Below are 16,552 nucleotides of genomic sequence, written 5' to 3'. Positions count from 1 at the left end.
GAGAACTTACACACATAGCCATACACAAGTTCTATAAATAGCATATGCTGAATAACTGAATTTCGTCACTTGTGACGAAAGATGGTTGTCTCAGTTGAACTCGTCCAACAAACGACTGTACAATTTATTGTATATCTTAGAAATCCCTCTACAGTATCATATGATAATTTGTAGACAGTTTATTGAGATTAATTAGTCTCTATAAATTCAATTAATGATGTGATTAATCGTTTTAGTGAAGGAAGGCTGATGGTTAAAACTGATACTTGTCATCTTGCCCAGTGAAAGCAAGTTTGAAAAGATATGTATTTTTAATTAAGCAATTTGCAATCAAAGACCTCCAATTAGCACTTTGAAAAATAGTAGAATATTTAAGCAATGATATAAGTATTTAACGAGGCCCAATCTAGTTCGCATATTTTACCTCTGCGCAACTCGAGCGATTTCCGGTAGGCGTATAATATTGACTTACAATTATGAAGAAATAAATGAATTTGACACAATTCGAGAAATGTTTCATAGTGTATATTATTTTTTTTAAAACTAAAATAGTTTTCTTAGTAGTTTTAAAAAGGCCCGTACGTTATAAAATAATTTTACGACTTCAACCCAATTTACGGTAATGTGTACACTCGATACCAGACGATTTGACAGTTGCCGCGCTTCGAGTCGAAGATGGTGAATACTGAATAGATCGAAGACAGGTAGATTTTTAAAAGAGACACAAGTTAACCGTTATAAGAAAACAACTAGAAAATAAACGCAGAACAGGTGAAGAATGTGATCAGTCCCGAGAAGCCGTTACACCTTTTGTTTTTGATACGAATTTGCCTTCATTTGATACCACTGGTAAGCTGCTGGCAGCAAGCTATTACTTGATCATTCATATACACAGTCAACTGGTTCGTTTGATGAAATTAATGATTTACATTTCTCTGGAAAATTGAAAGAATTAAATGCAACTCGTGTGGTAGATCTCCAGACACTATTTGAAAACATGGTGTGTTTCGACTGCGGGGGGATTACACTGCACTTTAAAGATGCTGTTGGGGTTTTGCCGGCAGGTATTTGTGGACACCTGGTTGTCAGGTGTTCCAGCTGTTTCAAGTTTGTGAGAGTTGCCATGGGGAAAGCACATGCTTCATCCCAAGGACAAAAAATATTTGATGTCAACACCAAAGTTGCAACTGGTATGTATGACTTTACTGTTTTGATTTACACGTTTTGATATATAATTTACAACATCAGTTCAGATCACAAGTATTAAGTTCAGTTAAGTTCAAGGCATTCACCATTGTTTTTTTCTGTGTAGGAAGGGGGATGTAATTGGGTACTATGACTACTGTCAAATACTAATCTATCTTTTCACTCGAAGTCTCATGAATTTATTCCCTTAAACATTTAAAAACATTTTAAAATTTTATGATAGAAAGCAAAATTTAATAAACCAGAAATGCACAACATGATTTTATATACACAGCATAATCCCATGAAGTTTAGTGTACATCTGCATTTAATTAAAATTTAAGGCATGTACCATAGCGGGATTGGCCTCCAGTTGAATAACTTTTTAACATCATATCAGTGAGGGCTTGATAAGAAGAAGAGGTAGCGAAGTGGGGCCAGTGATTGAACATCAGCTAATGAATCTACCAGCAAAGCTCTACTTGAAGAAGAACAATTATCATCCATAAGTAAGCATGTTTGTACAATGACATAGTTTTCATTTTTTTTTCCAAATGTAAATTATATGAAGTAAATTTTTTTTATAGATAATTTAAAATCAAACAATTCAAAGTTTATATAAGAAATAATATATCATTTTTTAGAGTTTCATTGAGATATGACATGAAGTCGGTCACAATTCTGAAGGGCTTTATAGTAGATTTGATCATAAAACTTATTTCATGTAGTAACCAAATGAAACTCTCAAAAATGATATTTTATTTCTTGTATTTATATTTTATTTAAGAAATCAGGTACCTGAATGGAGTTATGGCCCTTGTCATGGACGGCAGGCTTTTCTGGTCGCTCCGAGTATATTGAATTTATTTGCTTATTTTTCCTATTCTGGAGTGCTGTATGCTGTTCAAATAGTGTGATTAGTACTGTGGTTTGTATGCCGCAACTAAATACAACGATCTGTGAGTATCAAATAATAATATCTTGAACATTGGAAATCAAAACGACAGCAAGTAGTAAATCCAGCTGAACACTACTCAGCCCTACTCAGTATGCAGAAGGTAGAAAGAAACCTGTCGATACACTTTTCGACAAAGTTTTACATGGGTTTAACTCATGAAGATGTACTAGACGGTGTAAAAGAAAAGATTAACATTGATGATATAAAAGCAATTCAGATTACAGAAAAGGAGTGTTTTGTAACTCTAAAAAGTGAACAAACAAAAGAAAAACTATTAATGTCCGGAGTAACGGTAAAAAATCGAACAGTCTCATTGTATGAGGTTGACAAACAAATCACGAATGTGACAATCAAAGATGCCCCTATTGAACTACCAGACACTTTCATAACTACAAATATGATGCACTATGGTCAGGTAGTTGCAGGCAGCATCAAGCATGGCACTATTAAAAATACGTCCATTGAAAACGGCACACGTTACTTGCAAATATTAAACTGTGCACCTACTCTACCAAACAGAACAAAATTTGGAGATCACGAGGTCAGAATCTTTGCGGATAATAATCGCACGCAATGTCCATATTGCGGAAAATCTGATCACCCCTCGTACAAATGCCTACACAAACCCACAAACAAAACAATTTGCTATAATTGTAACAAACAAGGTCATTTAGCCAAAGACTGTGAAAATGAACCTGTATGTAGATATTGTAAAGAAGAGGGTCATAGCAAGGACAACTGCGAGTTACTTTCAGAAAAAATGGTACAAAAGTATGGTAAATATGCCGCAGATATCAATGAAGGCAGAGAGGCTTTAAACGACGATGACCAACGAAGCGAAACTGACAGTACGGAAGAGGACACGCATGACGATCAGATCAATACCGTAGTTCTGGGGGCGTCGAACTGCAAGCGCATTAAAAAGCTTCCGCCAAATATCTTAAACGCCTCGGTCTCTGGGTCATCCTACGAAAACGTGACACAATTACTGGAATACGCTAAGAAAAAATTGGACGAAACTACTCCGGAAAATGTAATCGTTCATTTAGGAACAAATGATGTTACCAGATGTCAAGACGAAATCGGTGATTTAACGGGCAATGTTATGACGGGTCTTAGCAAGATTCAAGAAACTTTTCCCGAAGCTCGAATTGCAGTATGCACAGTCATACCCAGGAAAGAAAAAAGCGCCGCGATTAAAAAAATGAACGACAACACTTGGCATGTGAATAAATTCCTTGAAAAACTGTTGAAAAATATAAATTATTATCAGTGATCGACGTGTGCAGCGCATTCATAAATGACCAAGGGCTTGCTACTAGAGCACTACATATGACAGCAATGACCCCAGCGGTGTGCATGTCAGTAGCGAAGGCGCCGAGAAAATTGCTGATATTTTCTCCAATTACAATTGCTCCGCGAACGGTCCTCCTCGAACCCCTAGCATTACAAAACGGAAGCTAAGTTCAAATACCCCAGCTTCCACCGAAAAACAGGGCAAAATACAAAAAATGTAAACTCAAGTAACAGAGCTGATCAATATGACTTTTGTTAGATAGATTGGTCACTATGTACATAATTACTACTTGTATATATATTGTACATTTTTTTTTTCATTCGTATTTTGTGGTATATTTTAGATTGCACTATCACTTAAAAAGACTCTACATATAGCCTCTATTAATGTTAACGGGTTACGGGATAAGAAAAAGAGAATGTGTATTTTTTCATGGTTGAGTGAACGCAAATACGATATAATTTGTTTACAAGAAACACATGGGACAGATAAAGAAACACAAAAGTGGGAAAATGAATGGAAAACATTTAAAGGGTCAAACTCTATTTGGAATAATTGGTCTAGCGAATCACGGGGTGTGGGGGTGTTGTTCATGATCAAAAAGCCCGAATTTAAAATCACAAAAACTATTTCTGACAGAGAAGGAAGGGACATAACTGTTAGCATAAAAAATGACTTTACAGTAGACATAAAGTGTATTTACACACCGAACAACGGAATTGATAGAAAGCAGTATTTTAACTCACTAAAATTTGATGAATTAGCTCATCATAAAATTATATGCGGTGACTTTAATTGCACTCAAAACAAACAGCTTGATAGGCATCCCGTGCCCCTACGAAAAGATATTGCAGTATCAGAACTTAATGATTTAATTAAACGATGTGAATTGCAGGATATCTGGCGAGAACGAAACCCGGAAAAACGATGTTACACATTTCATAGGGGCAATTCAAAATCAAGAATAGATTATTTCCTTACAAGTGAAAATATACTACACAAAATAAACAATTGTGCTATTGTCCATTTCCCATTTAGCGATCACGATTTGATAACATTAAAACTACAATTAGATAATATCCAAAGAGGCCCAGGGTTATGGACAATGAATCATAAAACATTAACAAACGACGACTTCCGAAAAACATTTGTTGAATTCTGGGAAAATTACAAGAAAAGCTTAGTTAACTGTCAGGATATTCTATACTGGTGGGACTTAACTAAATATAAGATAAAAACATTGTGTATTGAGATGTTAAAAAAATTAAATGTTAATAAACAAAAACTAGAGAAATTAGAAAAAGAATTAGAAAAGATTAAAAACATTCCTATGACAAATAAAAAGTATCAAAATGACCTTGAGCAAAAAATAAAAGAAATTTATATAGATAAGACAGAAGCGGCAATAATACGATCAAAATGTAGATGGTTCAAAGAAGAAGCTCCTTCGAAATATTTCTTTCAATTAGAAAAGAGTAATGGAGAGAAAAAATTGTGGAATAGAATAAAAACAGAAAATGGTACCTACAAAACTGACATTGATTCAATCATCGAAGAGCAAATTAATTTTTATTACAAATTATTAAATACGGAAGGTTGGGATAGTGAAAGTGGGGAACTATTATTAGCGGAAGTACAATGTAAATTAGACGATTGTGATGTAAACATGCTCGATAGTGATATAAGTGATCAAGAAATATATCAAGCAGTGATGTCATTAAAGCCAAATAAATCTCCCGGTGAAGATGGGATTTTATCAACTTTTTATCAGATATACTGGGATATAATTAAAAATGAATTTTCAAAAGTTATAAAACACATTTTTCATAGGGCCACACTTTGTGACTCGCAAACAAAAGGAGTCATTTCATTTATACATAAAGGGAATGAAAGAGAAGATATAAAAAACTGGAGAGCATTAACAATGCTTAACAATGATTATAAAATTATAGCTAAAATACTCGCCGAGAGATTAAAAAAAGTTCTACCGAAATTAATTCACCCAGACCAAAAAGGATTTGTTAAAGGCAGAAACATAAGTGATGCAAATAGACTGATTCAAGATATTATTGATTATGCTGATAATGAAGATTTAGAAGGAGCAATTATATTTCTAGATCAACAAAAAGCGTTCGATAGAATTGAATGGGGTTGGGTAGAAGCAACATTAAAAAGATTTAACTTTGGTAAAAAATATTGCGATTGGATAAAAATGCTTCTTATTAAATCAAAAACATGCATTAATACTAATGGATTTGTATCTAAATACTTTCCAATCTCAAGATCGGCAAGACAAGGTTGCCCTATTGCTCCATTGCTATATGTTCTTCAAATAGAGCCTATGGCCTGTGCTATTAGACAAAATCCGCAGATAAAGGGTATTTTAATTCCTAATAAAGATAAAAAAATAGAATGTAAAATAAATATGTTCGCAGACGATACACAACTTTTTAATAAGGACGAAGAATCTATAATACATTCCTTCAATGTGTTAGAAATATATGAAAAAGCCTCTGGGGCAAAAATCAATTTCTCGAAAACAAAGGGCCTGTTTATAGGCAAATCAAAAGGTAAAACACCAAAATTTAAAAAGATACAGTGGATAAAAACTAATATAAAAACTTTGGGAGTAAATCATGGATATGATATTGATACTAATGCAATATGGTTGGAAAAAATAGAAAAAATAAAGAACAGCTTGCATGTCTGGAAAACTAGGAACCTTACATTCAAAGGGAAAACTTTGATAATAAAAAATTTAATAATTCCAATTATTGGCTATGAAATCGAAATGAGGGGAATACCTGATATATATGCAAAACAAATAAATGACATTGTCTGGTCTTTTATTTGGGATAATAAATTAAATAAAATTGACAGAAACGTGTGCTGCTTAAGCAAGAACGAAGGAGGAATGAACATGATAAATTTATTTAATTTTATAAAAAGTAAACAAATAAAAACAATTTATAAAATCATGCATTCAAAGTTAGAAACATGGAATGCTATTGGTAAAAACTGGTTACAGAGTAAAGATATGCATTCAAGTCAGGAATATTTCTTATGCACTTGTTCAGATTTATCTCCAATTTCCTTAAATAACATGTCTAGCTTTTATAAGAAAGCACTCATCGCTTACAGCGAATTTCAGTCAAAATTTGTGCCAGAGAATCGAGAGGAAATACTTAACCTCTCACTCTTTGGTAATAAACTTATACAATTCCAAGGGAAAAGCCTATATGTGGAATCATTTATCAAAAGCGGTTTATTGAAAATTAAAGACATTTGGAATTATGCGGGAAATTGTTTTAAATATAACGACACCATTTTTAATAAATTAGTAGACAAAAGATGTTGGATATTTGAATACAGTAAAATAAAATCAGCCATTCCTAAACTGTTTTATCCAATACTGAAAAGAAACAGCTCAGTATCAAATAGCGAAACAAAACTCCCTTATAAATTGAATAATAATTTACTCATAAAAAGAGATACCAATAAAGTGGAAACCTTTAAAGATATCAAGTTAAAGAACATAGAAAAAATATTAAACAAGACAATAATTCCAAAATGTCAAGAAAAATGGGAAAATATTTACCAAAATAACATACAGTGGAACTTAGTTTGGGACAGTATTTCAAAAATGAAAGTTAAAAATAAAATTCAAGAATTCCAATGGAAATGCGTGCATAATATATTGTATACTGAAGATAAATTATGTAAAATCGGACTATCCAATGGTTTATGCAACCTATGTAAAAATCATAAAGAAAATCAACAACATCTCTTTTTCCATTGCACAAAAGTTAAAACAACACTTAAATTACTAGAAGATATAATTGAAAATGTGCTGCAACTAAATGGAACTTTACAAATTAACCAACAAATAATAACATTAGGCTATTTGAAGGAACCGCAAACCCAAAGAAACGTTGTTAACATTTTAATATGTATTTATAAATGGGTCATATGGAAAACAAGAAATAAAATTAAATATGAGAATTTAAAAATAACTGATTTCAGTATTAAAAATGCATTAAAAAATGAAATGAAATCGAATTTTTCACTTTTACAATCACATGATTTGACAAATTTCAAAGAGAAAATAAATCATGTATTACAAAATTCCTTGTGATTCTAATACTAGTATATGCTCCCGTGATAAACTATATATACATGTACATGTATTCACATTTTAAATCCACTATAAGACACAATACTGTAGATCACTAAATTTTCGCGAAATCTTATTTTTGCGAGATAGTTATTGACTCTTGAATAGCGAGACAAAATTTTCACGAATTGTGGTTATTGCTCTATATAATCTTAAGGAGTACTATTAAACGTGAGAATTTAATTTTCGCGAGCACACTGTCTCGCGTAATTACGCGAAAATAAAGTTCTTGCGAATAAAAAGTGATTTACAGTAGTCTTTTGCTATGTTATTTTTCATGTATCTGGAAACTTTATGTTTAAAATATGATTAAAATTATGTATGTGAGGAAAAAATATTCATGTCTTTGTAAAATTCATTCATTCTGATGTGTTTTTTATAATCTAATTTTATTATCACAAAACTCTGCATATTGATCCTGTTATTAAGATGTAAAACATAAAAAGACCAGTGTTTTAGGGTGACCTGGCCTTAAATACTAGTTACAGTGAGATTGATACAGACTTTCTTCTTCTTTTTTTTTTTTTTTTACACAATTTCCACTGCAACAAGGGTCATGCTTCTATTGGTGTTAAACGAATACTTTGTTTTTATATATATAAATGGTAAAAATTTTCTTTGAGATACTTATGTATATGTATGAAAATGAAGTCAATAATTATATATTAGTATAATGTGAAAAATTCTGTATTCAAATATTGGAAATATATTAAATAATATTATATCGATCCAGGGAGCTCCTGGCATCCCTGGTGAGGTATTATCAGAGGGCTTCTGCGGAAGTTTTGCCTCACTGTTATGTTGTACATTTTTTATTGAATAAATGATTTGCCTTAACTGTGTAAATATTTTGAATGTGTTGAACATAATTTTTATGTACATTTTCACTACCCTGCACTTTTAAACTTATTATGATAAACAATTGTCAGTGATAATTGCTTTTCTTTGAAGTCGCATTAACCGTAGATGTGTTTTTTTTCTTGCTGTCAAATGCAGAATGCACAAACTATTAATGTGTATTTAAACTTGCATTCAAATGAGTAGTTGACCATGCACTCTTCATTCATATCCTTAATGATGCTATAGCAGGCGACACATGATTCTTGAAATACTTTGGACTGTACACCAAAATTCTTACTTTCTTTAGACAGTTAAAATCTTACATGGATTTATAATATCTACACTAAATGTTTAGTAAGTTTCAAATGATTGGTTTTTATTTGTAGACAGCACAGAGTCCACTGGAATTACAGCTTCAGCAGATGGTGCTTTCCAGAGGAGGGGGTCAGGCAAATGCTATAACAGTCTGTCAGGTAATGTACACATATATCCTTGATTTTTAGGTCACCTGAGTAAACTCAGGTGACCTATTGCTATCTGTTTGCGTCCGTCGTCGTCCGTCGTCCGTCGTGCGTTAACATTTGAACATTTTCAGCTTCTTCTCTGCTACCACTGAACCAATTTTAACCAAATTTGGCAAAAAGCATCTATGGGTAAAGGGGAACAAAAATTGTGAATTTCATGATCCCTGCCCCCCTGGGGCCTGAGGGGTGGGGCCAAAACCACTAAAATTAATGCAATCTTTAAAAATCTTCTTCTTTACTCCTGGACATCAAGCAGTCAAACTGTTTGCATGAATGTTATCAGCATTGAGCCCTCTACCAAAATTGTGAAATTCATGGCCCCAGGGTCAGGGGTTCTAGTGCTAGGGCGGGGCTAAATAAGTATATAGTGAAAATGCATTATTTCTTTGAAAATCTTCTTCTCTGCTCCTGGGTACTAAATAAACTAAGTAAGTGCATAGTTATGACGAGCAAGAGTGCCTCTGCCAAAATTGTGAATTTTATGGCCCCAGGGTCAGGGGTTCTGGTGTTAGGGCGGGGCTCTATAAATTATATAGTGAAAATACATGAACTCTTTAAAAATCTTCTTCTTTGCTCCTGGGTATTAAATAAACTATAAACTAAGTGCATAGTTATGATGAGCAAGAGTGCCTCTACCAAAATTGTGAATGTTATGGCCCCAGGGTTAGGATTTCTGGTGTTAGGGTGGGGCTCTATTGATTATATAGTGAAAATACATGAATTCTTTGAAAATCTTTTTCTCTGATCGTGGGTTTTAAATAAACTAACTAAGTACATAGTTATGATAAGCAAGAATGCCTCTTCGAAAGTTGTGAATTTTATGGCCCCAGGGTCAGGGGTTCTGGTGTTAGGGCGGGGCTCTATTGATTATGCAGTGAAAAATTAAATTACATTAAATCTTTGAAAATTTTTTTCTCTGTCTCTGGGTATGAAGCAGAAAAATTACCTATATGGTTATGATGAACAAGGGCCCTGATCTTCCAGAATTGTGAATTTCAAGGCTTTAGGGTCGGGGTACCATAGACGGGGGTGGGGGGGGGGGGTGCTGTACTTATATACTGAAAATGAATGAATTGTTTGGTATTAATCAAATATTTTTGAAAGGAAGGGATGCCTTTTCAAAAATTGTGCAGTGTGTGGATCTAGGCCTAAGGATCAGGGGTTCATGTGTGGTAAGGACACTACTAATTATTGCTGAATATTACTGATTAGTTGAAATTCATTTTTTGTTCCCCTACCCTGCCTATGGGTATTAAGTAACCAAGCTAAGCAACTGCTAAGTGTATTGTTATGATGATCAATGGCGCCTCTTTCAAAATTGTGAATGCCATAGCATCTGGCTTAAAACATGAATCAAATTCAATAACTGGAAAGTTGTGGCATAATGCTCAGGTGACGTATAAGGCCCATGGGCCTCTTGTTATTATACCTCATTATAAATATTCTAAACAACGCGTTATCTGATTGGTTCTAAGTTGTCATGTGATCGGGCCGTAAAACTTCATATTTCCCAGCCGTCGGCACGCTCTTCATCATATTCCATCTCTTCGAAACACTCAGTGTATTTTCCCGCAATATAGTTTTCGTTCGTTGAACGAAAACTCCCGAGAGAAGTAGACGTCACAATAGCCTGGTTGACGTCACAAAACTGATGAAAATGTGTTGAACAAAGGGTTTTATAGTAACTTTACGTAAAAAATGATGAAAATTAATTTGAGAGACGTGCCAAATTTGAAAGTTTATGTTTATTTCAAAGGTTTTGCTTGTTTCGGTATAATAAACATTTCATTGCATGAATGTTATGGAAACATGAAGACTTATTCAGCCAAGAAATATCATATTCCCCTCGGGCGAAGCCCTCCGAGAATATGATTTTTCTTGGCTGAATAAGTCTTCATATTTCCCTCACTATCATGCAATAAATGTATTATAAAGAATAGTGCTTTGCTGTGATGTACAACATGTATATGCTAAACTAAGTAGTATTCAGGGTTTTACACATGATGCACAAGTTGGAATCGTGTTCACTTTGTGTCAAAACTTGACTACCATTTAGGCATAGTGCATGTAAAGCACAACTCTGTTGTTATTTATATATGGACTAATGTATCAAAATAAATTCATTGTACATGCAGATGTACGTCTAATCTCCATAATAATTTTTCCATATGCATTTTAAGCTCACCTGAGCTCAAGTGACCTTTCTAATCACATTTCGTCGGTTGTCAGACTGTCCGTCTGTCTGTCTGTGAACTTTTCAAATTTCAACTTCTTCTCAAGAACCACTCAGCCAAATTCAACCAAACTTGCCATGTTCAAAGGGAGATAATTAATAATGAATAGATTAAAATTTGGTGGTATCTTTTAAAATTTTTTTTTCTCAAAAACCACTGGACTAGGAAAGATGAAACTGATGTGGAAACATATTCAGGTAGTGTGGATTTACGTTTGTTCAAATCATGACCCCCAAAGGTAGTTTGGGGTCACAAAGGGGGATAAAAGTTTTACATAGAAATATTACAGAAAATACTGTAAAAAATCCTGTTATCAAGAACAGCAAAGCCATGATTGGTCATATAGAAGCATCCTCAGGTAAAAGTTTGTTCAAATCATGATGTCCCGGGGGTAGGGTGGGGCCACAATGGAGCATCAAAATTTTACAAAGGATTATATATGTAGGAAAGAAATCTTTTTCTCAACAACAGAAAAGCCATTATTCTTATATATGGAGTCTTCCTCAGATAGTGTACAATCGATTTTATTCCAATGAGTGCCCCAGGGATAGAACTAGGCCACATTATGGGGGATCAAACTCTTACAAATGAATGAACAGGGGAAAGGGGAAAAAAATTGCTGCTAAAGAACAGCAAAGCCACTTGTTATGTTAAAATGGAAGCATTATTAAGTAGTTTAAAATTCAAGACTCCCTCCCCCCTGTAAACTTTTCAATATCCAACCTTTATTATGACTATGTTTGCCCATATGAAACAGTCTGGGAGGTTTCTTGAACCTGTGAAATCAATATAGCATTATACATATACATAATATAAAGAATCTTTGGATGCTAGGATGCTGGTCTTTTACCATTTTTAGCTCACCTGAGCTAAAAACTAGAGTAATCTTTTCTGATCACCGATTGTCTGTCGTCCGTCTGTCTGTAAACGTCTTACATTTTCAACTTTTTCTCAGGAACCACTTGGCCAATTTTAACCAAACTTGGTACAAAACAATCTTAGGTAAAAGAACAACAATACCAATTGGATTCAAGTGCGCTTAGTGGTCCACTGATATCTTGTTAGGTATCATATTATATTATTGACAAATTATTTAATTCTTATTGGATTGTAGGCACGGCATCTCTCATTGGTAAAAAGACTGGAAAAGTTGTTGGCTTCAGTGCTAGATATAAAAGATGCAGGAAATGTGATGTTGCAAAGGCAAAGAAGAAAACAACTGGAAAGCATGTATGCAGAAAAAAACTGGAAAGAATCCTCGAAAGCTATGGAACCGGACATGATTGTGGAAATCCTAAATGATGTCAAAGATAAAAATATAATTATTTAATACCTAAGATATCGTTTACTTTAGATTTTAAACATATTAGATATTATAAAAAGGATGCACCCATTCTCTATCCACCTTGAATAAAGGTCTCTCCTGCAGACAGAAGATTTGTGTTTCAATGGTCGCCATGCTTATTTTTGGAAAGGATATTATTATCCACCCATTCTGTTGCCTAGATATGCCCATTTCTGACAAATGAACTGTTCTTGTCATAAAAAATTAACTCGCATGGAAAGAAATATAAAACTCAGAAAAATCTTTCAACTTTTGTGACAGAACGCTACGGAGGGGGTCACGTGACCGCCAATATCACGCGATTCGCGCATGCGCAGAACGGTGGTTGATATGCATTAAAATTAGGGAGGATTAATTTAAAATATAAGCAACATTAAAACCAAATATTGTTTCTTGTATGGAAGTTATTCAATTAGTTTGCGAACTGTTTGATCACCCCTCGTATTGTAAATTTGTTTTGAGGGCTTAAAGCAAAATGGATTCAAGTTTCATTATCTGTTTGAATTTCATACAAACATGGATAAGTACAATTTTTGATTTTTTAAAATAATTGTTTGGATATTCTTACACGCTGTCGTTTTCACTCATTTTTCAAAATATAGGGTGACCTTTGAGTTTTAAACTTTTTTCTATAAAATGTTTCTTTAAAACAGTATGAACTATCCCCAAAATGATTTTTATCAATTTTCCTATGTGTCTTTAAGTCAATAAAACATAATCAGTGATACTTTCTTGAAATTTCGCATATTTATATCGGTTGTTGTAAGTCATTGTTGCCAAGGACGGCACCAATTTTTGATGCTCATTATGTAAATTTTGTTTATTGAAATCTACATGTTCACCTGTCAATAAAACAGGTATTGGTTGCTGTAAATTTCACATATTTCAGTTATCAATTTTTGGGATATTAACAAGTTTTACAGCTACTTCAATGAAGCATTTAATTTTACTCTAGCTAGTTTACTGATTCTTGACCATTCATTTTTAATGCAGTGTCTCGAATAGCCCTTGCTTTCCAGCTTCCCACGGTGAAATAATGCGATGAAAAGTGTTCACACAAACTGTTATCAATTCGTTAAAGATTAAATAATGAGAAAAAGTCAAGTTTTATATCATATGACCACTATATTGTATGCCATCATTAGCTAATGACATTATTTATTGAATTTCCCTCGTATCTTCAAATAATTGCACCTATCTTCAAATAACTGTACCTTTATTCGATTCATTTGAAGATAAAATACAATTGAATCAGAGATAGGTATTATTAAATTAAAGATAGGTACGATGGAATTGAGGATAGGTGTAAACTAGATATCATTGAGATGGTGACCATCTCAAAGGGCCCCGCTTTCAACAATGAAGATGAAAATGTAAGGTTAAAGCAATATGAGCTGCATGTTTGGCATCGGAAAATGTTATTGAAAATTTGTAATTAACTAATTTAATGACAGAAAGATAAATCATTTATAATCTTCTGTTGCTCATATTTGCAATGGATTTTTTTTAAAGGTTTATTTTGAAGAGGAACATTTGTGTACTACAGTGAAAGTAATTTAATTAGTACGCATTCACAGATACTTTAATTATATATATATATATATATATATATATATATATATATATATATATTATCTTGTAATCTCAGTTATATAAATTTACTGGAATTAGGGGACGAAGGATGTTTGGTCACTTGACTCAGTTTAATTACGTCATAATCTCTGATAAAATATGTACAAAACCAGATTGAAACCACAAATTTGGAAGAAAAAAATGTCTGTTTGTTTGAGTACACCATCTTGTATAAAAATATCTAAAAACATTCAAACTTTCTTGCAAATATTTTAAAATTATGGAATAGATTGATCCACTCTTCTGTTTCCCAACATTGCGCGTCCAACGAGTCACTGACGTCATAGTGGATCTTAGTACAGTAAGATTATATACATGGTAAAACACGGGTAGTAAAATATCATAAAAACGGGTCGTGATCGGTACATGATGGGATATTTTATGAATTACAGAACACAAAAATATTTTTACATGGTTGTTGACGGAAATATATTGTAGTTATATCTTACTTAGCTTATTTCGCAAAAGTGTGACGTCAAAGTAGGGTTTTCCCGTACTCGAGAAATGTAAACATGACACGTTTTTCTCATGCTCATGTCTTGTTTAACTATGCCCTGTGCAATATTGAGCTCAGCTTCATCAATCGATATTTTTGCAGTTAATCAATAACATGACGAACTTGCATTTCGACGTAATTTTTCAAATATTGAATGATAGGATTTTTTGTAAATTAATTTTTTTGTCGTTTAAGTTGTCTTAAAAAGAACGTAATTTTCCGTCTCCAGATGCGGTGTGACAAAAGAATCTTGCTTTTTCGAATTTTTAACCCTATTCATACTCTGAAATATTTTAAAAGACACATGTTCGCTGACATATTTTTTATCTATGCTGAAAAAAATCCATTATGGACCGAGTAATGGGCCCAGAAATACGGAGAATCAAAAATTCACTCAGACACAGTGGGGCATAGTATTTGTCACTCGATATCTCAGAAATAAACCTAGAAACCTATCGATATATCTGCTTTAAGGTTTTCGGGACATACTAAATAAGAGATATACAAAATATGAAAAAAATTGAATGACAGGTATTTTTTCAGCTAAAGGTCTTCCTCCCCTTAAGGGGAAAAATTATGCACCAAACAAAGATTTTAAACATAGAGGCTAATTCTGAACATGACCTAGAAACCTCGACCAATTAAAGTCACTGCGCATCCATTGACCAGTTGCACTCTGTGAGTGAAATATGAGCCAGATTGGGCCAAGGAGAGAGAAGATATGCTCCAAACAAGGATTTTTCATATAATCCTGCTATGACCTTTGACCTAGAAACATGGTTCAAGGTCACTGCACACCGGTTACCCAAAGGCACTCTGTGGGTGAAGCATGAGCCAGATTGGGCCAAGGAGAGAAAAGATATGCTCCGGACAAGGATTTTTCATACAAGTCTGCTTTGACCTTGACCTAGAAACATGGTTCAAGGTCACTGCACACCGGTTACCCAAGGGTACTGTGTGGGTGAAGTATGAGCCAGATTGGGCCAAGGGGAGAGAAGATATGCTCCGGACAAGAGATCTCGGACAGACAGCCGGACGGACAGACGGACGGACGGACAAACTGATCACTATAGGGCGCCCGCCGAGCGGGCCCTAATAATTATACCTATCTCTATATAATTATACCTAGGTACAAATGAATTATACTTTTGACACCTATCTTCAATTCCATTAGAGATAGGTTCAACTGAATCATACCTATCTCTAATTCATAAGAAGATAGGTATAATTGAAGATACAATGTAGGTATAATTGATTTAAAGATAGGTACAAATGATTTGAAGATGTGTTCAATTAAGACATACCCGGTATCCACAAAGAATTTTAATATACATGTAGGAACAATGCAATTATACGTAGGTTCAATTCGTTTTGTGTTGTTGAAAATAATCAATGCTCCCTTGGAGACAAGAGCACAGAATCTACTTAACGACGACAATGAGGATGAAAGGATAAATGAATGTAAATTCAAAATGTGGTGAAAGCATCATATACTTATTAAAATACACATGTATATCAGTAAGTGAGCGAAAACATATGATAAATTAATAATTTAAAATAAATAAATATGATAAATTACGTATGATAAAGGGAATAGTTATTATTGCCAATATCTTAGTAATTAAGGATAGGTTCAATTCAGTTGTACCTATCTTCAAATCAATTACACCTATCTTCAATTCATTGCATTTATACCTATTTTCAAGTCAATTGTACCTATCTTTAAATGGGTTAAGAAAAGGTATAATTGAGTTGTACTTATCACCAATTCATTTGAAGATAGGAACAATTGATTTAAAGATGGGTACAATACATTTGAAGACAGGTACAATTATTTGAATGTATTTTATTTTGGTGTTCCATATAT

General features: G+C 33.5%; 1 pseudogene; it reads left to right on the top strand.

Annotated features, from left to right (window-relative positions):
* Positions 1-682: 682 nt before the first annotated feature.
* LOC134265949 (uncharacterized) lies at positions 683-12,542 on the top strand (annotated as a pseudogene).
* The last annotated feature ends 4,010 nt before the right edge of the window (positions 12,543-16,552 follow it).

This window comes from Saccostrea cucullata, unplaced genomic scaffold, assembly GCF_032062105.1.
Source record: "Saccostrea cucullata isolate Sc308-1 unplaced genomic scaffold, CSIRO_AGI_Scuc_v1 ctg10188, whole genome shotgun sequence".
Lineage (NCBI taxonomy): Eukaryota > Metazoa > Mollusca > Bivalvia > Ostreida > Ostreidae > Saccostrea > Saccostrea cuccullata.
Note: the sequence above shows the minus strand (reverse complement) of the source record. Positions and strands in the feature narration are given on the sequence as shown.